Consider the following 27,867-nt stretch of genomic DNA (forward strand, 5'->3'; position numbering starts at 1 on the left):
TATTTTTCCTTCTCTGGATTTCTAAGATGGTCAGACAAATACTTAGTTTAGGTTTGGTGACATGTAACTTTAACATGAGTGACTCCATTTTGATTTTTAATCAGTTCCGTTGGGGCCTAGTGCAGGAGCTTAGTCCAAAACAATGGCCTCTTACAATTTTTACCTAATAAAAGTCTCCTCCATATTATTGTAATAGAATGCAGGTCCAGGTGCTCGCCATTTGCAGAGTTCAATTAACAAGAGCAAGCTCTGGTAGAAAGAAAGTGACTTTATTAACCAAAACTATTGAAGCGGAAGCAGTTGGATTCCTATCCAAAGTAACTGCTTCAGTTGTGGTTGAGGGGGAAGGCAGGGGTTTTAAAAAGGGAAAACTTGATAAGGAAAGCATGCAAGAGTTGGGCTGAGTACAATGTCCTCGTGTCTTGTTCTGGTGGCCATCTTGGGTCCCAGTCCACCTGGACATCAGGCTGATGTCCTCTCAACAATGGCAGGGTTGTTAATTCGCCAGCTTGAAGCCATCTGTGCAACTTTGCAACTGGGTCTCCAGGCTTGGTCTGTTTCAAGATTAGCTCCTAGAACTTCTAAGACGACACATAATTAGATGCTGGCACACAGTTAGATAAATGTGAAGAGAGCGAGAATGTGAGGGCCGTGGAGTCTATTTTAAGGATAAGGAAAGGCTTCTGCAGTTTACCTCAAGGTTACATCTTGAAACCCAAGAGAAAGGAAAAATAAAAATGTTTAATGCATATTGAAGCTAAGTTGTCCGACTATGTTATATTTTCCCAAATACCGTTTCCTGCACTATTCACTGATTCATCATATTCATTTTAATACATAAGCCCTTATACTACATTACAGTGGTTAACCTTTTCATCAATATTATCCAATGCTTGGCACAGAATAGAACACTAAATAAAGTAACCGTTGTCATTATTACTATTGGGACTATCATTATACATGTAAAAAACGTCTCGTGCTCAAAATGTAGACAAGATTGAATGACAAGAGGATGTCTTTACACCAATATTTAATATTTGAGTCTCCATAGTCACCATATTACAATCAGGAGAATTAAAACATGAAATGAAATTGCTCAGTAATGAATTTCTCACCAATCAAATACCCATAAAACATATCTTCATTATTGACAGTAACTTCTGATTTATCCCTGACCATTATCAATATCTTTTTGATTGACAACTGATAAGCAACATTTAGCAATACAATGCAAGTACAGTCAATGTAAATAGATTGCAAAGCAGAATTACAAATCTTTCCAAAAGTGTGGGCTTTCATAAAATCAATTTGGATGATTTCAGAGAACTGCTTCATTTATAGGCAAAGGAAGTCACAGAAGAAAACTAACAGTTGAGTTGGATAAAGGACGATGATGGACACTTAAAAACTATATTTGGATTAAAGGGTTAGAAAAAACCCAATGTTAAAAATTCATGAAGTTCTTGACTATTCTTTTGTAAACAGGACCCTCTTTATGATGTTAATGTTCAAGTCAATTGTGAAGGGTAAGGTCTGCAATGCTGTCACACAGTTTTGTAGAAAAAATGAACCATCTCCTCCAAAAAATTGACATTTTATTCATTTTATTTCTAAGATTCAGTGAAGTTGCTATTTTGAACTGCATTTGGATAAATATAAAATAAACTTATTCTCATAGTTTATAGCTACAGCTTTTCATCTATTTATAATAAAAGTTTGATTACATTTTAGGAGGATGTAAAGTCTTACTTTAAGAGAACGAGTAATTTTGCGATAATGAAGATCTCTAGTGTGTTAAAATGATGGTGCTACCGGGCACGGTGGCTCACGCATGTAATCCCAGCACTTTGGGAGGCCGAGGGCTAGCGGATCACTTGGGGTCAGGAGTTCAAGACCAGCCTGGCCAACATGGCGAAATACCATCTCTACTAAAAAAGTACAAAAATTAGCCAGGCATGGTGGTGGTGCAAGCCTGTAATCCCAGCTACTCGGGAGGCTGAGGTAGGAGAATCATTTGAACCCAGGAGGTGGAGGTTGTAGTGAGCCGAGATCGCACCACTGCACTCCAGCCTGGGTGACGGAGTGAGACTCCATTTCAACAAAAATAAAATAAAATAAGAATTATGAAGATTGTCTAGAAATGTGGTTGATGCTTTGTAGTATGATGCCAAGTATTTAAAAAATGGACACAAAAGACTAAAAATAATTATAATCATGTAAAAATATTTATATATTTGAATAAGAACTAAAGATAAAAATAAAAATGTATGTTAGTGTGGGGGAATTAAAGATAATTTCCTCCTTTCCTCCTCTTCCTTTTTTCTCCCAATATATTTTATTCTTAATAATTTTTATCTAAATAAACAATAAGCTCAGAAGAATAATCCAACATGCATTTGAGCCATTTAGTCTAGAATCTTAATAATGCTGCATGTTCATTAAGGACATCCCTGACTTAATGATCAAAGGGTATAAAAAAGACAGCCTCCAATGTGCCCTCCAGTGACCCTACCCCTGGTATTCATGCTCTTGAAATCCCGTCTTCTTGCATGTGGGCTGGACTGACTGACATTCTTCTTATGTGAAGAATATGGAGAAGAAATGGGATAGCACATCCAAGATTAAGTCATAAGAAGTCTGTGGCAGCTACTCAGGAGGCTGAGGCAGGAGAATTGCTTGTACTGAGGAGGTGGAACTTGCAGTGAGCCGAGACCACGCCATCGCACTGAAGCCTGGGCTACAAGAGCAAAACTCCGTCTCGAAAAAAACAAAACAAAACAAAACAAAAAAACACTGTGGCTTCAATCTTGGGTGCTGCACCTCTCTGGCTCTTTGCTCACTTCCTCTGAAAAAAGTCAGGTGTCACACTGTGAGCTGTCCAATAGAGAGGCCCATTTAGCAAGGAACTTACGTCTTCTGCCAAGAGCCACATGAGTGAATTTGGAAACTGAGTCACACCCTGCACATTCATGTACACAAGGACTCCAGTTAAGTCTTGAGATGACTACAACCCTTGCCAACACCTTAATTGCCACCTTGTGAGAGGCCCAGAGACAGAAGCAGTTTTTTTCTCATATACTAAGCACGTACAACTTTAATCAACCTCCTGAAAAATGTAGCAAATGCACAAGTGAAAAAAATCCAGTTGACACAAGACTACTATCAGCTGCTTTTATACACAGCTGTATACACTCAAAAAAGCTATTCTATATGCATATACAAAAGTTGTCTACGTAGGTCTGTAGAGAAAGGTAATGAAAAGGCAAAAACTGTGACATCATAAATGCTGTTTTAAGCTACTAATTTGTGGGGGCCATTTGTTACACAACAATCGATAACACATATGGAAATTTATATTCAAATCTCTGGAAGTTTGTCCTTAAAGAGGACATGACAGTTTACTTGATTTACGAATACTGTGCCTATAAACACTTTTAATATCTCTGGGTTGAGAGTTACAGAACTGCTTTTTAGAAACAAATAAAAACAAGAAGTTGGAGTGCATCAAGGAAGGGATTATTCGCTAAATGATTTGGGAGGCCTCTAGAAGTTGAAAAAAGCAAGGAAGGCGGGGCACAGTGGCTCACGCCTGTAACCCCAGCACTTCGGAGGCTGAGGTGGGCAGATCACCTGAGGTCAGGAGTTTGAGACCAGCCTGGCCAACATGGTGAAACCCTGTCTGTATTAAAAATACCAAAATTAGTCCCAGCTACTTGGGAGGCTAAGCCATGAGAATTGCTTGAATCCAGGAGGCAGATGTTATAGTGAGCCAAGATGGCGCCACTGCACCCCATCCTGACAGAGTGAGACTCCGTCTCAAAAAATAAAAATAAAAATGAAAAAGGCAAGGAAACAAATTCTCCCCTCAGAATTTCAGAAGGAACCAACTCCACTGACACCTTGATTTTAACCCAAGGAGCCCGACTTTGAACGTCTGACCTCCCAAACCATAAGATAATAACTTTGTGTTGTGTGAAGTCAGTGAGTTTGTGGCAATTTGTGACAGCAGTGATGGGGAACAAATAAAATTGATTAAGCTTTAACAATGCAACAGTTTCCTCATGTATAAAATGAGGTTATTAACAGTGTCTGCCTCCCAGGGTTGATGTGAGGATAACGAGTCAATATGCGTGTAGTTCATAGATGGGTCTTGCACGAGCTCTGAGGGCGTGAACTCCATTCCAGGCCTTTTTCTAGTCATTGGGCAGTAGCCTTTCTCCATCAGTGTCCTACAGGAAAAATTAGCCCTCCATAAAATTATTGCAGTGATTATTTTCTCATTCCTCCCAAGGATGGCACAGTGATGGTACCCTAGATATGTAGGGAAGAAGTTAATTCATTTCGTACTTAAGGGTGTAAGAGTTAAAGAAAGAGGAAAGAAACACGACAAGTGGCTTAACAGTCAAAGACAGGTTCACTCTCCAAAACTAGAGAACTCTCCAAGGCACCCTCAGCAGGAAATAGCCAGAAAGAACACGCCACCCCTCGTCCTTTTCATAACTATAGGGACTGCATTGACAGAGCAGGAGCATCGCCATTTTGGACAAACAGTGCCATTTTAAGTTTCTCTTGATTAAACAAACAAACAAACAAAGCCTCAATCTAGCTCCAAAACATCAGCCTAACGGCTAATGTCAGCATAACCAGAAACATGCCAGCCCTGAGATAGCCTTCCCTCCGACCAACGCTGTAATCAACTTTCCCTCACACAGAAACATGCTGAACCTACAATAAGCTCTCCGCTTTCTAAACCCTTAAATATCTTTAGTCTGTGAAAGGGACTGTTCCTGACTGAAACTGGCCAGAGGCCCCGTTTATTTTGGAGAATAAACCTGTGAAGCCGCTTCGCGTGCTTCTTTCCTCTTCCTCTAAGTCTTACAAGGGGTATACGGGTTCATTCTCTCGCGAAACCATTTGAGAAGGGTTGGAGAGAAGACCTGGAGACGAACAACGTGCCCTGTTCTAATTCGCTGGCAGTTAAAGAGGTACAGGTGGAATATTTCTAATTGGAAATGCTTGGGACCAGAAGGGTTTCAGTTTTTGTTTTTTCATTTTGTTCTTTTTTTGATTTTAGAATATTTGCACATATTTAATGAGATATCGTGGGGATAGGACCCAAGTCTAAACATGAAATTTATTTATGTCTCATATACACTTTATACACATAGCCTGAAGCTAATTTTATAAAATATTTTAAATAATTTTGTGCATGAAACATGATTCATCATAGGAGGTCAGCTATGGAATTTTCCACTTATGGCGTCGTGTTGGCACTCAAAAAGTTTTAAAGTTTGAAGTATTTTGGATGTAGGGATGCTCGACCTGGAACATAACTAACTGAATAGTTCGATTAAAAAAAAAAAAAGAAAGCCAGGTGAGGTGGCTCATGCCTGTAATCTCAGCACTTTGGGAGGTCAAAGTAAGAGGAACGCTCGTGCCCAGGAGTTGGAGTCCAACCCCGGCAACATAATGAGACCTCTAGTTCTATTAAAAGAAAAAAAAAAAAAAGATTTCCAAATTGCTGGGACCCCAGAGCTCGTGGAGTTGGGGCGATGGAGCGGATACCAGATTCTAGGCTCCAGCCCACTCTGAATGAATCAGTCTCCAAGTGAGGGGTCTGATACATTTCTCTAAGTCTTACAAGGGGTACAGGGGTTCATTCTCTTGCGAAACCGTTTGAGAAGGGTTGGATAGAAGACCTGGAGATGAACGAGGTGCCCTGCTCTAATTCGTTCACAGTTAAAGAGGTACAGGTGGAGTATCAGTTTTACCTTAAGATGCTTAACTGAAATCAGCTGGGGCTAAAGGACAACCTTTTCCCCCAGCCCCAAGGCCTAGCATATATAAAGGGTAATCCAAAGGGTATGTTTTGTACTGCTTTGATTTAAAAAAGAGGGAGTTGAGGGTCTGTAAAGGGAATGTACTACAGATAGGAGCTGTATTTTGCTTTAAAATTGTTTCTGAAAATCCTGATTTCAGAGTGTTTAGAAAGAATACTAAAAATGCTTAGAAAGCGAGAATAAAACCACGAACTAGCTAACGACAAACAACTATAGTAAGTTCTAGCTGGAGAAGACATGCAAATTTGCAGTAGGGTCAATAAGAGCAAAGGGAATTGAGGGGAGTAGAAAATACTTGCTGTTTTCTTTGCTTCTTTGACTTATTTTTTGGCTGGTTGTAAATAGGAAAACTTGAATCTGTTTGCCCTACTCACTTTGTCTGCGTGTGCACCTTTAGCTTAGAAGGAAAAGAACATGCCAAAATTTTCTGACTTGTAGAATAGAAATAGTCACTTAAAAAGATTATTAGGACAATTAACTCACAAACCTAATAAGAGGTAGACAATGTAGTGTTCATCTTACCTCTTCTCTACTTTTCTTTCCTGAAGTTTAAAAATTGCCTAAACTTAAAAAGCTGTGCTAGCTACACAGATACTGAGCAGTAAGAAATTACATAGTAGCGTTGTCGGAAGAGAAGGGGATATTCCAGGAGAACTCCAGTAAACGTCAGCAAGCTCATTCCCAATATCAGGCCGTGGAAGATTGGAGCAGAAAGAGTCTTACTTGAAATGGTTTCTGTGACACTGGTTTTTTTCAAGAAGCATACTTAGATTCTTTTCAGTGTGGTCATGAACCAGCAGGATTTGTATCACCTGGGCAGCTAGTTAGAAAGACACATTTTAAATTAGCTGGGCCTGGTGGTGCATGCTGGTACTTTCAGCTACTTGAGAAGCTGAGATGGGATGATTGCTTGAACCTGGGAGGTTGAGGCTGTCGTGAACCAAGATTCTCCACTGTGGAGTTACCTTTGTTTTTTTTCTCTTTGTTGACAAAGCTTCTTTTTTTGATCAAACTTTAATCGGGCTTCTCTAAACCCTTTCCACGTAGGCCCTGACTTTTGGGCTTCCGTTTTCATCTCTGTGTTATCCAATTTGGGCAGGAATCTTGCTAAGTCAGTTTGCCAGAATCCCCCATCCTAGAATTTGATGTGGTCTTTGCTCCTCCACTGTCCATAGGTGATACTTACTCTGGTCTGCTTTCAGCAAGAATTGTGTTAGGTTTATGCAGAATATGCTTACCCTGAATTTTTTTTTTGAGATGGAGTCTCGCTTTATTGCCTATGCTGGCGTGCAGTGGTGCGATCTCGGCTCACTGCAACCTCCGCTTCCCAGGTTCATACAATGCTTATGCCTTAGCTTCTCCAATACCTGGGATTACAGGTGTGTGACATTACGCCTGGCTAACTTTTGTATTTTTAATAGAGGGTTTTGCCATGTTGGCCAGGCTGGTCTCTGGGTTCCTGACCTCAAGTAATCCGCTCATCTCCACCTCCCGATGTGCTGGTATTACAGGTGAGCCATTATGCCCGGCTGACCCTAGATGTTTTCTGTTAGTAATTTCTCATCCTGTGACTTCTTCACCCTTGGGGAGTCGAGAGATAGATCTTTGAGTTATAAATCCCCACTTTTTTCTTGTATTAGGAGTTGAGCTCATTCTTTACTGCAAAACACCACTGGAGTGGTTCCTATACCTATTGGAATGGTCCTATATAAAGTCTGTTTTCCTGTTCTTTAACAAGTGTCATGAGGAATTTTTTTTCTTTAACAGTGTAGCTTTTAAAAGGAAGTCACTGTGCATGGTCCACACTTGGGTGTGCGGTTGTGTGACAGCGTGAAATAGGCACATACATTACCTGGAATTGGTCTAGATACTAAATATACTTTTATTTCTCTTACAACTCCTTCAACATAGTGGATTGTTTTTTGAATGAAAGATTAAGAAAATGTTACTGGAGTTAGCATTTTCTCTCATGTATTTCTCGTAAACCACAGTATATAAGGGACTTTTTTGAACTGTGGAAGCCTTATGAGACTATAGGCCTTCATGGGCAGAAACCATGCTTAGCTGCCTTTGTATGATAGGGTTGGGCAAATCTGAAAATACGGAATGTGTCATTTTACTAGTTTTTTTTTTTTTGGCATTTCATCTCAAGTTTGATACTCAATTTCCTAGTTTTAATATTCTTATAAAACATAACAGTTATGTAATAGTATATAATCTTATAATTATGTAAGATAGTACCACAGGGGAAACTGAAGATTACAAAAAGAGGGTTGCAATCAGAAAATGTAAAAAAGCTCCTTGGTGTGGGCCGGGGGGGTGATAATGGGGGGAAAAAAGTTTCAGAAACATTGCTCCCAGATGATGGATAACATGGGAGGGCCACTAGGAGAGTTTCAGTAAAATAGATCGCTAAGACTGAGGTGTTCAAGAACATCAGATCTAGTCCTGTTAGCCTGTTTGAGAGATGAGGAAACATTACAGAAAGATGTTGACATTTCCATTCAGCAAATCTGTGGCAGGCCCAGCATAAGAGGTGGGAGTTAGAGACCAAGGACTATACCCCTTTCCATTTACTCTTCAGCTGCAATCAAGCTTACACCAAATGACTGACCATGGTTCCCTGGTATTGTGATAGTTTAATCTTCACAACATTCTCTAGAAGTATGCAATGCACAGCCCGAGTTGGCAAAATGGAGAGACAGAAGCCATCCCTACTGGGAGTGTGGGACCAAGGTGGTTCATTCTTTAAGGCCATGATTTGGCTGAGCTACGAATTCCTTAAACGGCTGAGTTTTTGTTTGTTTGTTTGTTTTTTTCCCAGATGGCGTTTCACTCTTGTCGCCCAGGGTGGAGTGCAATGGATGCAATCTCGGCTTACCACAATCTCTCTGCCTCCTGGGTTCAAACTATTCTCCTGTTTCGCCCTCCCTAGTAGCTGGGATTAAAGGCACGTGCCACCACACCTGGCTAATTTTGTATCTTTAGTAGAGACAGGTTTTCTCCATATTGGTCAGGCTGGTCTCGAACTCCCAACCTCAGGTCATCTGCCCGCCTGGGCCTTCCATAGTGCTGGGATTACAAGCGTGTGAGCCACCGTGCCCAGCCTACTGCTGAGTAGTTCTGGATCAAAAAGAACTTCTGTGCTTTGGGAGGGTGAGACCAGAGGACTGTTTGAGGTCAGAAGTTCAAGGCCAGCCTGGGCAAGAAAGTGAGACCCATCTTTAAAAAGTCTTCCGAAAAAGCTTGAGACACGTGCTGCCTTGCTTTAGGATACATTTTTTATAGAAGTACTCAAAAGAGCAATCTTTGTACTCTGAAATTATGCAAAACAGAATTTTAAAAGGTAGTTACCTTTGATGGAAAACTATTACATTGATACAATTACCAACGATCTTTAGAAGTTCTGAGTGTGCATTTATAGGATCTGTTTAACAAAGTGAGGACGTTTATTAAGAATAACCAATTGTGGCCAGGTGTAGTAGCTCATGTCTGTAATCCCAGCTCTTTGGGAGACCGAGGTGGGTGGGTCACCTGAGGTCGGGAGTTCAAGACCAGGCTGTCCAACATGGAGAAACGCCGTCTCTACTGAATACAAAATTAGCTGGGCATGGTGGTGCATGCCTGTATTCACAGCTACTCGGGAGGCTGAGACAGGAGAATTGTTTGAACCTGGGAGGCAGAGATTACGGTGAGCAGAGATCGCACCGTTGCACTCCAGCCTGGGCAACAGAGCGCAAAACTCGCAATTATCAAAAACAATTGTCATATTAGAACTGCTTTACTAAAAAACCCAACTGGTCAGTGACTAAGAAAAGGTTTTTTTTTTTTTTGTCTATATATAAACCATGCAATAGAGCAAGCACATACGTATAAGAGCAAAGGGAGAAAAATAGCATCCGTGAAATACATAGAATTTTAACTGAGCAGTACTTTGACATTCAGCATGTATCATTAAATATCAGTGAAGGAAAAGCCCCAGATCTACCTCAATAATAAACAGAATGAAATAAAGGCAGTCATCCAGGCTTCCATGTAGACCCAAGATTGGCGATCCATGGTTTGTAGGTCAAATGTGCCCGCTCCCTGTCTTAGTAAATCTTTATTGGAACAGAACCACAGTTATTTGCTTACATGTTACCTATGTCTGTTTTAGCCCTGAAACTCTCTCTTGGAAGGAGATAGCCTCTACTGCTTAAGAATGGAACATAATCAGACCCTTTCTGATTTGAGGATTTTTAAAAGGAAAAGCTAGCTGGGCACGGTGGCTCATGCCAGTAATCTCAGCACTTTGGAAGGCTGAGACAGGTGGATCACGAGGTCAGGAGTTCAAGATCAGCCTGGCTAAGATGGTGAAACCCCGTCTCTACTAAAAATAAAAAAAAACTAGCCGGGAGTGGTCGCAGGTGCCTGTAGTCCCAGCTACTCAGGAGGCTGAGGCAGAGAATTGCTTGAACCAGGGAGGCGGAGGTTGAGGTGAGCTAAGATCGTACCACTGTACTCCAGCCTGGGTGACAGAGCGAGGCAGTTTCAGAAAAGGAAAAAACTGCACAATTTCTTTGTGTGGATTTGAGAGGATAGGGCTGGGTTCTGACCTGGAGCTGGGCACTAGAACCAGGTAGGTTTCCCAGGACTGGGTGGCATCTTGGTTGGCGATACTGAATGGGGAGTGAAAGAATTGCACCAAGTATTACAAGTCCAGGTGTCCCCAGAGAAGCTGAGTGCTGAAAAGGGTGGGTCTGCCTTCCCTGGAGGTGCCCATGCTGGCGTCTGCCCAGGTTTGCCTAGTCCCTGTGGCAGCTAAGCTCCTTCATTCTGGCTGCCTGCATCTATATACGTGATGGGCCAGCAAGAAGCAGGGGGAAAATATGCTCACACCCTATTCTCCCTCTGCTCAGGGCTATATCAGTTTAGTGAATTGCTTTTTATTCCATAAGTAAAAGAGACATTTTTCTTCCTATAAAATGAATAACGTTCAGAGGACTCAGCCTTATGTGGTGTAAAACACATGCAAGCTTTAATGCTGCTGCTGCTCCTCAGACCCAGCAGGGAAGATGGAGAAGATCCCTGGCCAAAGATGAGAGTCGAGGCCCTTATCGCTCCAGAGAGAATGGTACACACAACACAGGTAGATGAGAAAGGGCTGAACCGCTGTGACAGCTTGCACATGTCTCTGAAATGTTTCCTAACTCTGGGACATCAATGGGGCGCCAAACGATTCAATTCAGTTCTGGTACTAACCATCCAGATTTAGTGCAGACTGCACAGGTTAAGGGCTAAGTCCCATAAGTATGCTCCTTTTAGACACTAGCTGCAAAATGGGGTGCCCAAGTTACCCACACTTGTGCCCAGCCAGTTACAAATTTGGGGGGTTTCCATGACCTCTTTCCCCTCCCCTAGGTCATGAATCTCAAAACTGAGAAAAATATTTACTAACATTTGTTTATGATAAGGATATTAATTCAGGAACAGCTAGTGGGAAGAGATGTACAGGACAAGGCATGGAGGTGGGAGGATGTGGAGTTTTTATGTTCTCTCCATGTGCTTTACCATCTCAATATCTCAATGTGTTCACTCACATGGAAGCTCGCCCAGTTTCTTTTGAGATAAAGTCTTGTTCATCACCTAGGCTGGAGCGCAATGGTTTGAGATCTTGGCTCACTGTAGCCTCGAGCTACTGGCCTGAAGCCATCCTCCTGCCTTGGCCTCCCAAAGTGCTGAGATGACAGGTGTGAGCCACCACACCCAGCCCAAATCTCAATGTTTAGGCGTTTTAAATAGAGGTTTTATTATCTAGGTGGAACTGATTTAAATTATTGGCCATAGATAAGCAGACTGGATCTCTGGTCCTTCTCTCTTCCCCAGAGGGATCGGTACTTCATGAGTTGTGAGTCTGTGAGAGCCTCAACTCTTACCACAATGCCATACATTCAGGGTCGGGCTGCCCAGGCATAAGTAACCCATTTATCCTTTGCAGACATCCTGCTAAAGACCAGTGACACCCAAACATTTCAAAAATAGAATTGGTCCCTGAACTAAAAATCCCATATTCGGTTGATTTTTATGTTGATGGTCTATAGGCTTTAGCTACCTTAGGGGGCTGTCTGGAGACCAAATAAAATCTAGTTTCTATAGTGCTCATGTTTAAGGCGATGGAGACCCCCAAAGACAGTTGTCTCAAGGACTTCTGTCAAGACAAATGTGGAAGCCAGACTGACAAGCCCTCATTTTCTTTGGACTATGCAAACGTCTGTGGTTTCTAGACGGTTTGCGAGGCCGAAAACGTGACACTTCAAAGATACTTCAGATAAAGTGAGTGAGCTAAGTAACTTTTGCAATGAAAGGTTTGGCTCTCTTTTGTCCGGCTTGTGAGTGGCTAATATATATGTCATCTGTTTGGACAACTCCGGTTTTCACCTAATGTGTGTGAGATGACAGATCGGTTTCTAGAAGAGAGGCGATAATGGATTCTTTGATCGATTTCATTTGAAATGATCAATGTTTTATCCAAAGCTGGAGCACTTCTGGGTTAGTGCCAAGGCATGTTCATTGCATTACACAGATCGATTAGAGAAGTTGTAGTCCCTCACACTTCCTATGCTGACGATTCAGCCTGTCAAGGTGCCATTGTGCAGTCGGGTGGGAGGGTCACCTTGGCCATATATCCTGGAAGCCACCTGGCAGAGAGCTCTGTAAACAGGTTTCCAGAGGCAGAAATGACTGGTCATTATGAGCTACTACTCAACTTTCATTCTTAGAATGGATTAGATGAATAAAATGGAATAGGAAATAGCCTCTGGTAGGCATAGTGGCTCACACCCATAATCCCAGCACTTTGGGAGGCTGAGGCAGGAGGACCACCTTAGGGATTAGAGGCCAGCTTGGTCAATATAGCAAGACCTAACCACGATAAATAAAAATTAGGTAGGTGTGGTATACACCTGTGGTCCCAGCTACTCTGAAGGCCAAGGTGGGAGGATCCTTGAGCCTGGATGGTCAAGGCTGCAGTGTGTTGATAAAGTGAGACTCTGTCTCAAAATTATAAGATAGACAGCATGGCAAGCATATAAATCTTGGTACTCTGGGAGTTTGGAGCTACCTTAGAATGACACAGGTGAGTCTCCGTAAACAAATGCAATTGAACCATTTGCACCTGTTTTTCCAGAAGTCCATAATGAGCGGAGGAATGTCTCACAGCTACAAGGTGTAGACTGAGAGCTTTAAATGGATAAAAATATAGGGGATTATAGACTGGAATTTACAAGGCCCCTAAAACTGTGAAGTAGTTTGCATATGCGCCTATGTGTGTGCCTTATGGAGGAGAGCGCAAGCGGGAATGGGCTTCCTATTATAATTCAACCAAATAGAGAATTCGTATAAAAACCTCCCCTTTTTCACTCATCTCCACTTCTTGATTTCTTTCTGATTTTAAGAGGTCCTGGGTTGATACCTAACATCAGTCAGGGGGCTTTCTGGTGCTACGTGTGGATGGCAAAAGGAAAAATCCTGATCCCGGTCGTCATTGTGGCACCAGTGGGAGTGAGGCCTGGGGCTCAGGGTGGAAGGCACAGGCATTGTGAGTTGGGTGGGGGCCACAGAACTGACAAAGGCATTTCAGCTCCCCTCCCCCATGCCTGGGAACCTTGGAACTGAGCCCATTTAGCCAGTGTCAACATGACCAAGGCTGTTAGCAAGGGTGGGAGCCTCTGTGACAAGCAGGAGACAATGAACTGGACCTGAGCCTGGACAACCTGAATGAAGGTCCTCAAGCAGCTGGCTGCCCTTCCAAAGGCCCCCATGCTGGATCTGTTATGCAAGAAATCTGAGGCTCTACTGTTGAATCTGCGTGGCCTCACATGCCTGGTGAGGCTAGATTAAGAACAATCTGCAGGCGGTGGGAGGATCGCTTGAGGCCCGGAGTTGGAGACAGCCTGGGCAACACAATGAGACCCTGTCTCTACCGCCCCGCCCCGCCCCCCCCCAAAAAAAGGCTGGACGTGGTATGCACCTGTGGTCCCAGCTACTCAGGAGGCTAAGCAGGAGGATGGCTTGAGCCTAGGAGGTCAAGGCTGCAGTAAATCGTGATTGCACCACTGCACTTAAGCCTGGATGACAGAGACTGTCTTGATGGCAGGGCACAGAGGGGAGAAGAAAAAGTGGGCTGTAACAGTTGCCCACAGACTTGAGCAATCTAGTCAACCTCCAGCACCTGGTTCTCCTTAGCAGGCTGGTCACCCTGCCTGTCGGCTTTGCTTAGCTTAAGAACCTGAAGTGTCTGGAACTGTAAGGTAACTCCCTGGATCCCGTCCTGTCAAGGTGGCAGGTGATTGCTTGGACAAGAGGCAATGTAAGCACGCATGCGAGGTGTCACAAGAAGTGAAGGCCGTGCAGCAGGTGGGTTTAGAAGCAGGAGAGGCAGAGAAACCTGAGGCCAAGCAGCAAGCTAAGGAACCTCGGGAGTGGGGAAAGGATACCTTCAAAAGCAGTGAAGTGGATCAGAAGAAACTAAAGAAGGAAACAAACCAGACCCCGAAATCTAAGTCCCACTCCTACTCCCACAAGCCACCACTCAGGACTCGAACAAGGTCCTGGCTTTGCTGAAGCTACTGCTACTGTCTTGTGTGGCGAGTGGGCTGGTTGTTTGTGGGTGACAGAGCTGCAGCCTCTCTGCCAGTGTGAATGCCATCTATAACAATGCAGTTCCAGGGTCTATGTCACCATGAAATCTTCCAGTGGGGTCTTCCAGACTGACTCAGCAGTGAACTTGTCCCCAGCACTGCTGCCCACCAGCCTGGGAGTTTGGATTCCTATGGAATTGGGTTCTGCTGGACACAGCTTCTCTGTAGCATTAGACCTACCTACCATCACCAAATGACTGCTGACTGGCACTTGAGACTTTCTCTCCTTGTAGGAGTTATTTCTTAGGGTTACCTGTTTTGGAATTAGGAGAAATGGGAATCGGGGTGTCGGATGAGTTACCTGCATGCCTAAAGGAATAGGCTTGGGCATAGGGAGAGAAAAAACGGCTTTTTCTAGTTATACAAAGTTGTGTGAAGGCATGGGCCATTTCTACTAAATGGCTAGCTGTCAGTACGCATGTACTTTTTTTTTTTTTTTTTTAATCTTGAGAAAGGGTCTCTGTCACTGAGGCTGGAGTGCAGTGGCACAATCAAAGCTTACTGCAGCCTTGACCTTCTGGGCTCAAGTGATCCTCCTACCTCAGCCTCCCCAGTAGCTGGGACCACAGGCATGTGCCACTACACCCAGTTAATTTTTAAATTTTTTGTAAAGACAGGGTCTCCCTTTGTGTGTTGCCCACACTGGTCTCAAACTCCTGACCTCAGGTGATCTGCCTGCCTCATCCATGCCCAGCCTAAGAGGAAGTGTTATCAGGGGACCTGTGGAAAACTCAGTAAAACTAGCCTAAATGGTGGTGGGGATGGGGAGGGATGTACCATTTTCTTTCAGGACCTCAGAGATTTAAGCTTTTTTGTGGCTATACAAAATGTCTGGCTATGAAAAGGACTTCACGACCATCCAGTCCAGTATAATAATTGCAGTCAGAAAAACTGAGGCCTTCCATGACTTACCTGTGGTCTCCCAGCTAGTTTGAGGCAAAACTGGATTTCCACTGTGGTATTTGTTTTCCTTTACTTTATGTTGCCTCCTTTATAATGTCCTGAGAGAATAAAACTCTCACCAGAACTATGTCTCAGCCCAAGTATAGAATCATTCATAGCAGACAGATGAATTACTCAGAAATCTCATGCCATCAGATCTTGGGCAGCTGCTATAGAGTCCTGCTCCAAGTTTTTTGTTTTCCATAAAGTGGCAACACTCTAGGCTCCTTGCTTCGGTTTTGGAGCATTAACTCCCTAATTGCTAGTGGCAGATCTCTGTAAAGCTATGTTGTCTATAATGGCTCTATTTGTACATGATGTGACTAAGTACCTCAAAAGTAACCTGCTTTTGCAGGTCTTTAAGGATCAGCTTCGTAAGACGCTGAGGGTTAGAATGGATTCCAGATCACAACAGAGGGGAATGGATGGAAACAGGAAGTGAAGGGAAACAAAGTAGCATCGTGTAGCTGAAAAGCGGTGCATCCACCAGGACTAGTACTGATAAGGACGGCACTGTCCCTTCTTTTGTCCTGTAGATTCAGCATTTTTCTTGCCTCCTTTGCTTCTTTTCACAACGGAATGGGGAGGGATCAGAAACAACTACGTCGTGGTGCTCATTCACTGAAAACTTCCCCATTGCAAGCTCCTTGCCTCTGCCTGTGGGGAGAAAACCCGTTATAGCTCAGAGCTGAAGAGGGAAGGGTCTAGCCTTTTAGCTCTAGTGGCCCATTTGGATTAGGGCTGTCACTCATGACTGTCCTGATACTGGAAGAAAGGGCTTTGTTAATCTTCTCCCTCAAGGATAGCTCTGCTGCATAGGCCCACACCCTGCTGAGAGTCACTTACACTTTCCTTTTAGTCTTCCTCCAAGCTCCAGAGCCATTGGTACAAATGGTTTATTGAAACTAAATATGTAAGATTAAGACATATGCAAGTTACCATAATCATCACGTACTGTTTCTTGGTTAGCTGAGGCAGCTCAGTGGCTGAGCCTAGTTAAGCCAACCCACAGGTTCATTCACGACTTCGAGATTAGATGCCGATTCTTTTGGATTTCTACAATTATTAAATACATGTCTGAGTTGGGGAAAAACATCCGCATCCATCGTACGACCACGCGTCTAGCTATTGGATGACACCTTGGTAATTCATCGTCTCTTCATGTGAGAGGGGGACATTATGCTGAAATCTTTTTCCTTGTCTTAAAATAGCTGTTTTGACCCACCTTGCAAATATTTAATGTATTATACTAGGCTATGTGTGATATCTCTGGGGTATACAAAAAATAAAAGTAATCTGTAACCTCAGTGGGCCTACAGTCCTTCTGAGGCATATAAATAGAAAGCAGGCCAGGTGCAGTAGTTCACGGCTGTAATCCTAGCACTTTGGGAGGCCAAGAGGGGCAGATCACCTGAGGTCAGGAGTTAGAGACCAGCCTGGTCAACAGGATGAACCCCCCCATCTCTACTAAAATGTTAAAAATTAGTGGGGTGTGATGGTAGGCACCTGTAATCCCAGCTACTCAGGAGGCCGAGGCAGGAGAATCGATTAAACCAGGGAGGCAGAACTTGGACTGGGCCAAGATCGTGCCACTGCACTCCAACCTGGGTGACAGAGTTAGACTCCATCTCAATAAAAAAGCAAACACTGAGTGTTTTCTTTGTGCCAGGCTCTTAATAACCATACATACCCTTATTCACCAATCAGTAGTCTGAGGTTAAGATTGTTCATCTCCACCGATGTTTTTTTGAAATCAACACTAAAGCTTATATATGATCACATAGAAAATAACTGGTGAAGGCAGGGGGGTGGGGAACACCACACTCTGGGGCCTGTCAGAGATTGGAGTGAGGGAGAGCATCAGGTTAAATAGCTAATGCATGTGGGGCATAATACCTTAGGTGATTGGTTGACAGGTGCAGCAAACCACCATGGCACACATTTATGTCTAATAAACCTGCACATCCTGCACATGTATCCCAGAACTTTAAAATATATAATAAAGTGGTAAAGCGTACTTAATAAGTGCCATAGATGTGTTTGTTCTTGTTCGTACAGTGAGGTTCTTCATTCCTCTTAAGGAATTCTCAGTAAACTATGAAAGTCCTTTTAACTTTAAACTGTGAGATAGCAGGACTGTTTCTATCCCAGGGGAAGAAATACCAGAGGAGGATGAGAAACGGGGAGCTGAGCAAGGACCTTCTGCTTTTCCCCTCCTGCCGGTCGTTCCACTTGTTGTAGAAGAAAAGGTTAATTCTGAGTAGCATGGTAGAATTATTTTTGAGAAGAGTACCTAATACTGTAGATACTTCCTTTTTTTCTGGGAAGGAGACTGAAGCTGAGAGAAAGGGGACTATGAATGCCATCCACATAATTTGTGACTGTGGCCCTTTCTAGTCTGCCCTCACGTTGACATATGCCCAAAGCATTTCCGTCATGCTGCCTCTTTTTCTAGAATGTCAAGCCCTGATCATGCTCTGATTATTTACTGTGTAATAACACATGCTGTGTTCGTGGGAATGAAATTTCTACCTTCTGTATTGTATATGTGTCCACCTGTTGCATTATACTGAGAACTCTCCAAAAGAAAAGGCCAGGTTGTGGAGAGCTCAGAAAAGGTCACCCCAAAACTCAGTGCCAGGAAGGAGACCACTGCTAACTTGAACAACTGCTTTGGGCAGAGGACTGCATTTGACACATCCATGTCTCTCATTCCATTTAATTTTCAACAATAATCCTCTGAACTTAGTACCCTTCCTGAAAATTGTGTATGCTTGTACTAAGTTTGAGAAGTTAAGACACTTACCTAATCTCACCTGGCCCCTAGTTATTGATGGAACCCGTATGTGAATTCAACTTGGCCGATTCTTACCCTTTTCCTCTATAGCAGGCTCCCTGCCAGTTTTTGTCATGGCAGGTCAGCACATGGGATACTGGATCTGACAATCTGATCTCCAGGGATCTTCCCCTTGTTCTGCTCCACTTGGAGGATTCAGCAGATGCTTGGAGTGGAGGGTAAAAGGAGGGGAGTCATTGTCTTCACATTTGGGAATATGTGCTCAGATGAAATGATGCAAAGGAGTACAAAAATAGTTGACCAGGCGCGGTAGCTCATGCCTGTAATCCGAGTACTTTGGGAGGCTGAGGTGGGTGGATCACGTGATGTCAGGAATTGGAGACCAGCCTGACCAATGAGGTGAAACCCAGTCTCTACTAAAAATTTTTAAAAAGCCGGGTATGGTGGCAGGTGCCTGTAGTCCCAGCTACTTGGGAGGCTGAGGCAGAGAATTGCTTGAACCCGGGATGTGGGCAGAGGTTAGTGAGCCAGGATCATGCCACTGCACTCCAGCCTGGGTGATGGAGTGAGACTGTCTCCAAAAACAAAATTGTTAGCATTCACTTCGTTACATACATGAGTGCATTGACTAAGGCATCTATGAAGGTTCTTATTCAATCCTCCCAATAACACAGAAAGGTAAGTACCACAACAATTCCCACCTGTGGATGAGAAGCTGAGCATGGAGAAGTTAACTAGTCCCAGTCTTCTAGTTCACTACTAAGTAAAGGATCCTTGATTCGTACCTGGGTCTGAGTTCTGAGCCTTAATTACTTTGCTGCATTGCATCTGGTGTTGAGTGATTATTCTGTCCCTATCAACAATTGGTAGGCCACAGAAACCTTTTATTTATGGGCTGTTCAGGCAAGTAAATTTCATCGCCTAATGACATAGGTTTTTTATTTAGAGAGCTGTCAACGTAAGATAACCTCCCTCTCTGGTTTGGTGGTGGTTATTCATTTATTCAGAGCTGCTATTAATTTTAATTACTTGTTTCACCTTTGACCACCATAAAATTCATCTGATTAAAAAAATTCTTAACACAGAAAATTGCTAATAAAGACCAAAAGCTCTAGGTCAACAAAGCCAGGCATGCTTGATTAAATATCCATGGAGCTTATAAAATGTCTGCCTAGGCCCTTGGCATTTGTAAAGAGACATTTATGACTCCAACACAATCTTTGCTATCATTGGGCTCTAGCTAACATATCAATCTTGACCATCAGTTTTGACTTTTCCTCTGGAAAAAAGAACTTAAGCTTCCTACATTTTCTGCATTTCTGGCACTATACAGAATTCATGCATTTTAAGATACACACACTTTCTTAGCAAATGAGGCTTTTAAGAAGCTGAAATAATATAAACTCTACATATTTTAAAATCCCTAAAGCAACAGAAACCTTCAACAGGGGACAGGGAAAGGGAGGCTTTGAAGCAGGACAAATGTACATTAAACATAACAGGGAGTTTCTTCTCTCTGAGTTTGAAGGACAATGTTTGCCAAGAATGTCCTTCGAAGATGCCTGTGAATAGAGCCGGTTTCTTCTCTGCAGTAGTTTCTGGATTCAGGGAAAGAGTCTTTTTGAATTTTTAAATTTTCATTCCGTGTGTTTCCTTAAATCTCTTGACTGAGCTCTTAGTCTTTTGTGATGGTGTATGAATTGTTGGGCAAAAGTAACTTGGTAGAAAACACCTGAAAAAACAGAAAGGAGAAAGAAAGTATGAAGTTCTGCTTCTGGTGAGAATTCCCCAACATGTGAAGATTAGTTTTTCTTCTACTGTTCTGAGGTTGAGTTATCCAGTCATAATCCATTTCCCCGTATTGTAATTTGGGATACAAGCTGGTCTCTGGGTAACAGATCCGTTTTACTGGCAGTTGCAAAAGTTGAGTCCTCCACTTAATGCAACTTGTTTTTTCTCTGTCCTCAACCCCCTTTCTTTGGATTTGTAAAGGATGCATTCTAGCTCTTACATCTTTTTAATAAGGTAGGCTGAAAGTTAATGGAAATACTGCGTTACTGAAATACTAAGCTCTCAAATCAGTGGGATGTGTCTAACAAGCACCAGAGTATTAAGTTGGCACACTGACGTCCAGTTACATACATAAAATGTGGTTTTTGATTTAAAAATTACGGACCAAGAAGCAGTTTCTCTGCTCCTCCTGGAATCTCTGGTTGGTTCAGCCCACCTACCTCCACTCCTGCCTCCACTATGTCCGTCAGGGTGACCCAGAAGTCCTACAAGGTGTCCACTTCTGGCCCCTGGGCTTTCATTCAGCAGCCTTTCCTACACAAGTGGGCCCGGTGACCACATCAACTTCTCTAGCTTCTCGCGAGTGGGCAGCAGCAGCTTCCGGGGTGGCCGGGGTGGAGGCTATGGTGGCGCCAGTGGAATGGGAGGCATCACCACCATCATGGTCATCCAGAGCCTGCTGAGCCCCCTTAACCTGGAGGTGGAGCCTAACATCCAGGCCATGCACTCCCGGGAGAAGGAGCAGATCAAGACCCTCAACAAGTTTGCCTCCTTCATAGACAAGGTACAGTTCCTGGAGCAGCAGAACAAGATGCTGGAGACCAAGTGGAGCCTCCTGCAGCAGGAGCAAATGGCTCAGAGCAACATGGAGAGACATGTTCGGGAATTACATCAATAACCTTAGGCGGCAGCTAGAGACTCTGGGCCCAGAGAAGCTGAAGCTGGAGGCAGAGCTTGGCAACATGCAAGGGCTGGTGGAGGACTTTGAAGAACAAGTATGAGGATGAGATCAATAAGTGTACAGAGATAGAGAATGAATTTGACCTCATCAAAAAGGATGTGGATGAAGCTTACATGAACAAGGTGGAGCTGGAGTCTCACCTGGAAGGGCTGACTGAGGAAATCAACTTTCTCAGGCAGCTGTATGAAGAGGAGATCCGGGAGCTGCAGTCCCAGATCTTGTACAAGTCTGTGGCCTTGTCCATGGACAACAGCCGCGCTCTGGACATGGACAGCATCATCACCGAGGTCAAGGCGCACTACGAGGAGATCGCCAACCGCAGCCGGGCTCAGGCTGAGAGCATGTAGCAGATCAAGTATGAGGAGCTGCAGGCACTGGCTGGGAAGCACGGTGATGACCTGACCTGGCCTTCAAAGACTGAGATCTCTGAGATGAACCAGAACATCAGCCGGCTCCAGGCTGAGATTGAGGGCCTCAAAGGCCAGCAGCCTTCCCTGGAGGCTGCCATTGCAGATGCCGAGAAGCGTGGGGAGCTGGCCGTTAAAGATGCCAACGCCACGCTGTACAAGCTGGAGGCTGCTCTGCAGCAGGCCAGGCAGGACAGGGCGCGGCAGCTGTGTGAGTATCAGGGGCTGATGAACGTGAAGCTGGCCCTGGACATCGAGATCGCCACCTACAGGAAGCTGCTCGAGGGCGAGGAGAGCCGGCTGGAGTCTGGGATGCAGAACATAAGTATCCATTCGAAGACCACCAGTGGCTACGCAGGTGGTCTGAGCTCGTCCTAAGGGGGCCTCACCAGCTACCGCCTGAGCTCCGGCTTTGGCTCTGCCGCGGGTTCCAGCTCCACCAGGGCTGTGGCTGTGAAGAAGATTGAGACCCGTGATGGGAAGCTGGTGTCTGAGTCCTGACGTCCTGCCCAAGTTAACAGCTGCAATAGTCCCTCCCAGCCTGCGCTCCCTGCGGCTGCCCCAGAGCTCAGAAGGGAGGCTGCTGTGCAGTGGGGAGCGCAGGGGAACGGGAGACTCACCTGAGGCTCAACCCTAGTCCTCAGCCTACCTGCAGGGGAGTTTACTATCTGGGGACCCCCCCTTGCCCATGCCTCCAGCTACAAAACAAGTCAACTGCGCTTTTTTTTTTGTCCAAAGTAAAACTTGAGCTAGCTCTGCCCCCCACAAAAACAAAACTCCTTGTAGAAAGTATAAAAGAAAAAAATTCACCCACATTACTGTCACCCGGAGGTAACGCTTACTTAACCATTTAATGCAGGGATTTTGTTTGTTTTTACGGAGTCTCGCTGTATTGCCCAGGCTGGAGTGCAATGGGCGCGATCTTGGCTAACTGCAATCTCTGCCTGCCAGGTTCAAGCAATTCTCCTGCCTTATCCTCCCAAGTAGCTGGGACGACAGGCACCCACCACCGCACCCGGATAAGTTTTGTGTTTGTAATAGAGACAGGGTTTCTGCATGTTGGCCAGGCTCGTCTGGAACGCCTGACCTCAGGTGATCCAATGCAGTTCCTTTCAATTGAGCATGTTTGTTAATGGCTGCATGTTTTTTTTTTTTTTTTTTGAGACGGAGTCTTGCTCTGTCCCCTGAACTGGAGTGCAGTGGCCGGATCTCAGCTCACTGCAAGCTCCACCTCCCGGGTTCACGCCATTCTCCTGCCTCAGCCTCCCGAGTAGCTGGGACTACAGGCACCCGCCACCTCGCCCGGCTAGATTTTGTATTTTTTTTTAGTAGAGACGGGGTTTCACTGTGTTAGCCAGGATGGTCTCGATCTCCTGACCTCGTGATCCGGCCGTCTCGGCCTCCCAAAGTGCTGGGATTACAGGCTTGAGCCACCGTGCCCGGCCAGCTGCATGTTTAAAAATCTGGAATAGTGCCTAATACGCTGGAAACTTAATGTTTGTATGTGGACAAAATAATTTATGCTTTTCATTTGACCACAGTTTTTGATTACTGTGAAAGTTCTGTAAGGTACAGCTATAAGCAACCTTAACCTGTTTTGCAAGTTACTCTTGCTTGGTACTTGATTTTTGGGGAGATGTTTTGTCTTTGAGAATCTGCTGTCCAGACATATCTACATAAACATGACAGCTTTGTGTTACTAATGCTAGTAGATTAATTAGGTAATACAGTTAGTTTTAATAGGTAAAACACAACCCAAAGAGCACTGTTCCTGGACTTAGGCAGATCTCGACTCCAGTCCTGGCTCTGCAGCTTCAAACCTGTGCAGCGTTAAGCAAATCACCAAGCTCAAATCTCTTCGATCCTTAATTTCCTCATCACTACAATGAGAGAGTAAAAACCTACATCATATGGTTATTGTGAGGTTTAAAAGTATGTGCATATTCAAAGAATCACCAGATAAACTTGAGTTGTCACACAGTGTGACTTAAAATTCTTCCAAAAAATCAATAACGTGTCATACTACGTAAGTTTTTGTAAGTGAAAATCATACTGTTAAAAGGTTAAATGGTACCTTGCCTTTTATTTTCCTTCAAATGATACCATGCTTAAAAGACAAATATTAAAATTAACAGTGTTCACTTTTTGAAGGGAAGCTATAGGGCTGATTTAGGTTGCTCATTCTGACTAAATCTACACCTTGGAAAATTACTGTCATTTTAATTTTCTTCCCATTGTTCCTGAGTACTTGGAGTACTCAGGAAATTTATCACCTTAGAGCCACCTGATACTTCATTTTTGAGCGAGTGCTTCTAAAAAGATGAAGGCATTTTTTTATCTCCAGTGTTAGAGATGAGTTTGCAGCTGCTGGTAATTTTAATTTTCTAAGCACCTTCTATGAGTAAAAAACTTTGTAATGCCCTTCTACCTACATTGTCTCACGAAATGGTCACAAAAACTTTAATGAAACAGGAATATTCCACTTTCTACATGTTTTTGTTTATTTTTGAGGCGGGGTCTTGCTCTGTCACCCAGGCTTCAGTGCAGTGGTGCGATCTCAGCTCACTGCAGCCTCCACCGCCTGACCTCAAGTGATCCTTCCTCCTTGGCCTCCCTAAGAGCTGCGATTATAGGCGGGAGCCACTGTGCCCAGCCTCTAAATGTTCTTAAATATTCCAAGCAATTTATAGATGGAGAAACCAAGTTAACACGTGAGTTGTCTTGATATCTCGCAAAAAGCTGGCTCGGTGTCTCTGGCTATTTTCCCCATTACAGAAACAGAGGCAAGACGGTCATTCCATCAGTTGTCACTGAGTTCCTGCCATCAGCTGCACTGGGGAGTGTGAGGCTAAGAGGGGGCAGTCTGTTCCCTTGGTTTACTCCTCACGTGGGTGCCCAGGAGAAGATGGAAGCCACGCTGCTTCCCTTTTCTCTACAGGAGGCTGAGCATGTGCTGCTGGACAATGCCTTACCCAGGTGAAAAAGTGGTCCCGCTCCAGTAGCCCTCTGTTGTCCAAGTCCACCCGCAGCAGCCCGGGGAAGCTGGCGCTGCAGCAGCTCCGCTCGCGGCCAACACTTCAGCACCTGGACCGAGAGGACAGCGCCAAGCATGATTGCAGGCCTGGAGGCCCAGCGCCCACCCCAGGCACCGCCCTGCCAGGGCGGCCGAAGGTACTTGGCCGCCTGGGACGCCCCAAGCATCAGCAGGGCCTTCAGCAGCCGGGTGCCGCGACTGGAGCCAGCGCCTTGCCGCGGTCCTACCCGTTAGTCTCCTCGCCTGTTGCCCAGCGCGTCCTTCCCTGGCCTGCCTTGAGCTGTCCCCCCGGGATCACGCCCTGCAGCCACTCCCCAGGGAGACACTCCAGCCCTCGGGCCCGGACACGCTGCCTACCCGGGCCATTGAAATGTCCAAGCACATAAACAAGTTTGAGAAGGGGTTGCTGTAAAGGTACCCTTCCTCCAGGCTGAGGCCTCTAGCTGCCCTTGGAGTCTATTCTTGATGGCTCGTTTTGAGACCTTTTAAAACTCCTTTATGGTACTCCCTACTTCATTTAAAAGTATACTTCCGGAGACTGACTCACTAGAGTCACTTGAACACGAGAGGCAGAGGTTGCAGTAAGCCTAGATCAGGCCACTGCACTGCAGCCACAGAGCAAGACTGGCGCAAACAACAACAAAAAAAAATTGGTTTATAATTGGTAACTTTTTTTTTTTTTTTTTTTTTTTTGAGACGGAGTCTCGGGGTGCTCTATTGCCAGGCTGGAGTGCAGTAGCACCATTTCGGCTTCTTGTAACCTCCTTTTCCCGGGTTCAAACCATTCTCTTGCCCAAGCCTCCCGAGTAGCTGGGATTACAGGTATGCACCACCATGCCCCGCTAATTTTTGTATTTTTAGTAGAGATGGGGTTTCTCTATGTTCCCATGTTGGCCAGGCTGGTCTCCATCTCTTGACCTTGTGATCCGCCCACCGTGGCCTCCCAAAGTGCTGAGATTACAGGTGTGAGCCACCACGGCCAGCCTATTATTGGTAACATTTAATGCTGATCTCCATCGTCGTGTATGTCTGTGTTTAGTGAATTCCCAGTTGAAGTTGCAGAAACCTTTTGGAAAGCAGTTTTGCACCATGGAACAAAGAGTCTACTGTAAATATTCTTTGAGTAAGTATTCTTTGATACTCTAATTTCACTTCTGGAAGTCTAACAGGGAAGAAAAATCTAAAGTTGAAAAGTCAGCCACACACAAAAATCACCCAGATACTCCTTTAAAAACTAATTATAAAGATTTATTACAGCATGATACACAAAATTAGAAAAATGGAAAATGTTTTTACTTAGAGTGAAAAAAAATTTGACAGGGTCTTGTTCTGTAGCCCAGGGTGGAGTGTAGAGGTGGAATCATGGCTCACTTACAGCCTCAATTCCCTGGGCTCAAGTGATCCAACCTCTTGAGTAGCTAAGACTACCGGCATGGGCCACCACATCTGGCTTATTTTTTGTAGACACAGGGTCTTGTTATGTTGCCCAGGCTGGTCTTGAACTCTTGGCTTTATGGGATTAAGTGATCCTCTCACCTTGGCCTCCAGAGTGTGGGATTGTAGGTATGAGCCATCGCACCTGGTATATTTTTTTTTCTCTTGACCTCTGCTATTGAAAGCCAACTCAACATTTGTGTTTAGAATGTTTAAATAAAACTTTAACCATAAATGGATTCAAAACATGGCAATCATGCATGTGCTAAATGGATTTGCATATTGGAATATTATGGAACCATGGAAAGCACATTATAAAAATGATAAAAAGTGTTTATTTTATAAGTAAAATAAAGTAGGACATAAATTTTTAGTACAGTTTGTAATCTCTGCGACTTTTATGGGCGATGGCAGAATTAGACACTGCTGGATACAGGTGCTCCATAAATGTTAATTGGATAAATGAAAAGACAGGTGAAGCATAGTTCCTAACATGTTTTTTCTACTCATAGTTTTCTATAGCAAGATATGTTGGTTTTATAGGAAACACTTTTTTAAAGTTGCCATGTCTAGAATCTTTGTTCATAAATTGTATTTTCAAATCTTGACTTTATTTTATTTGAGACAGGGTCTCTCTGTCTCTCAGGCTGGTGTGCAGTGGCATGATCACAGCTCACTGCAGGCTTGACTTCCTGGGCTTTAGCAGTTCTCCCACCTCAGCCTTTTGAGTAGCTGAGACCACAGGCCTGTGCCACCATGCCTGGCTAACTTTTGTAATTTTTTTTGTAGAGAACAGGGTCTGGCTGTGTTGCCCAGGATGGTCTCAAATTTCTCAGATCAAGCAATCCACCCGCCCCCAACTCCCTTAAGTGCTGGGATTACAGGGGTGAGCCACTGCCTCTGGCTTCAAATCTTATTTCACAGTTCTGTGAGTGATGGTTTAATTCCCACTGATAGATGAGGAAGTAAGGGCCCAACACCTTATTCTTATGTGAAATCAGGTAGTAAGTGCCGAGTCTAGATCTTTTGACTCCAAGTCCCTTGAAATTTCCTGACATTGAATTTGGCTGATATGTTCCAGGCTCTGGTTTTGGAGACAGGAAACAAAATTGAAGTCCCTGCCCTGTCCCTGGCTTGCTGGGTGATTTAGGGGTAAGTCACTTCTTTGTGTCTCTTCCTTTCTTGGGCTTTTGACCTGGTGATAGATAAAATCAACCTTTCCCACTATTTCTTTCAGTGGAGAGAGGACTCTGTTAGGATGTTGGCTATCCAGTCTAACGTTGCTCCCCTAGTCACTTTCTCTCTCATCTTCCTGTTTTTTCTTTTGTCATTTTCATCCTGTCAATTTATTATGTCCCTTTACCATGTCAACCTTCTGTTGACATTTTGTCATATTGTCAGAAATGATGTTTATTTCTTAATATGTATTTTACCTATCTAGATAGAAACTTTGTGAGGACAGAAGTCATCTCTGACTTTTGCTTATCTGTGCCTCCAAAATCTAGCACGGGATTGGAGTCAGACTCATAGTTAGCTCAGTAAAATAGTTGTTGAAGGAATTACAGGAATGGAAGTGTATGTATGATAAAGATAGGACGAGCTCGCTTCTCCCACAACATATCCCCTACTACTACTAAGGATCTTTCTTTCCCCTGTTAGTCTTGTCAGGAAATACAGTGCTAGAGCCGTAGTTTTTGGCTGGGTGATTTTTGCTATCCCTAGATGACATTTGGCAATATCTGGAGCTATTTTTGGTTGTCACAGTTGGGACATGCTACTGGCATCCAGTGGGCAGAGGCCAGGGAGGTTGTTCAACTTCATACAATGCACAGGATGGCCCCAACCCACTGCAGCTCCTGATAAAGAATCCACAGATCCTAAATGTCAACAGTGCCAAGATTAGGAAACTCGGTGCTAGAGAGAGTGAATGAGGTTAGTTTGCCTGTTTGTTTTAAAATTTTCATTTGGGTGATTGTTTTGAAA

At 44.1% G+C, this 27,867-nt stretch overlaps 1 pseudogene; it reads left to right on the forward strand.

Annotated features, from left to right (window-relative positions):
* The first annotated feature begins 20,465 nt into the window (after positions 1-20,465).
* Positions 20,466-27,521, forward strand: LOC105514575 (annotated as a pseudogene).
* Positions 27,522-27,867: the final 346 nt, after the last annotated feature.

Source organism: Colobus angolensis, unplaced genomic scaffold (assembly GCF_000951035.1).
Source record: "Colobus angolensis palliatus isolate OR3802 unplaced genomic scaffold, Cang.pa_1.0 Scaffold248, whole genome shotgun sequence".
Classification (NCBI taxonomy): domain Eukaryota; kingdom Metazoa; phylum Chordata; class Mammalia; order Primates; family Cercopithecidae; genus Colobus; species Colobus angolensis.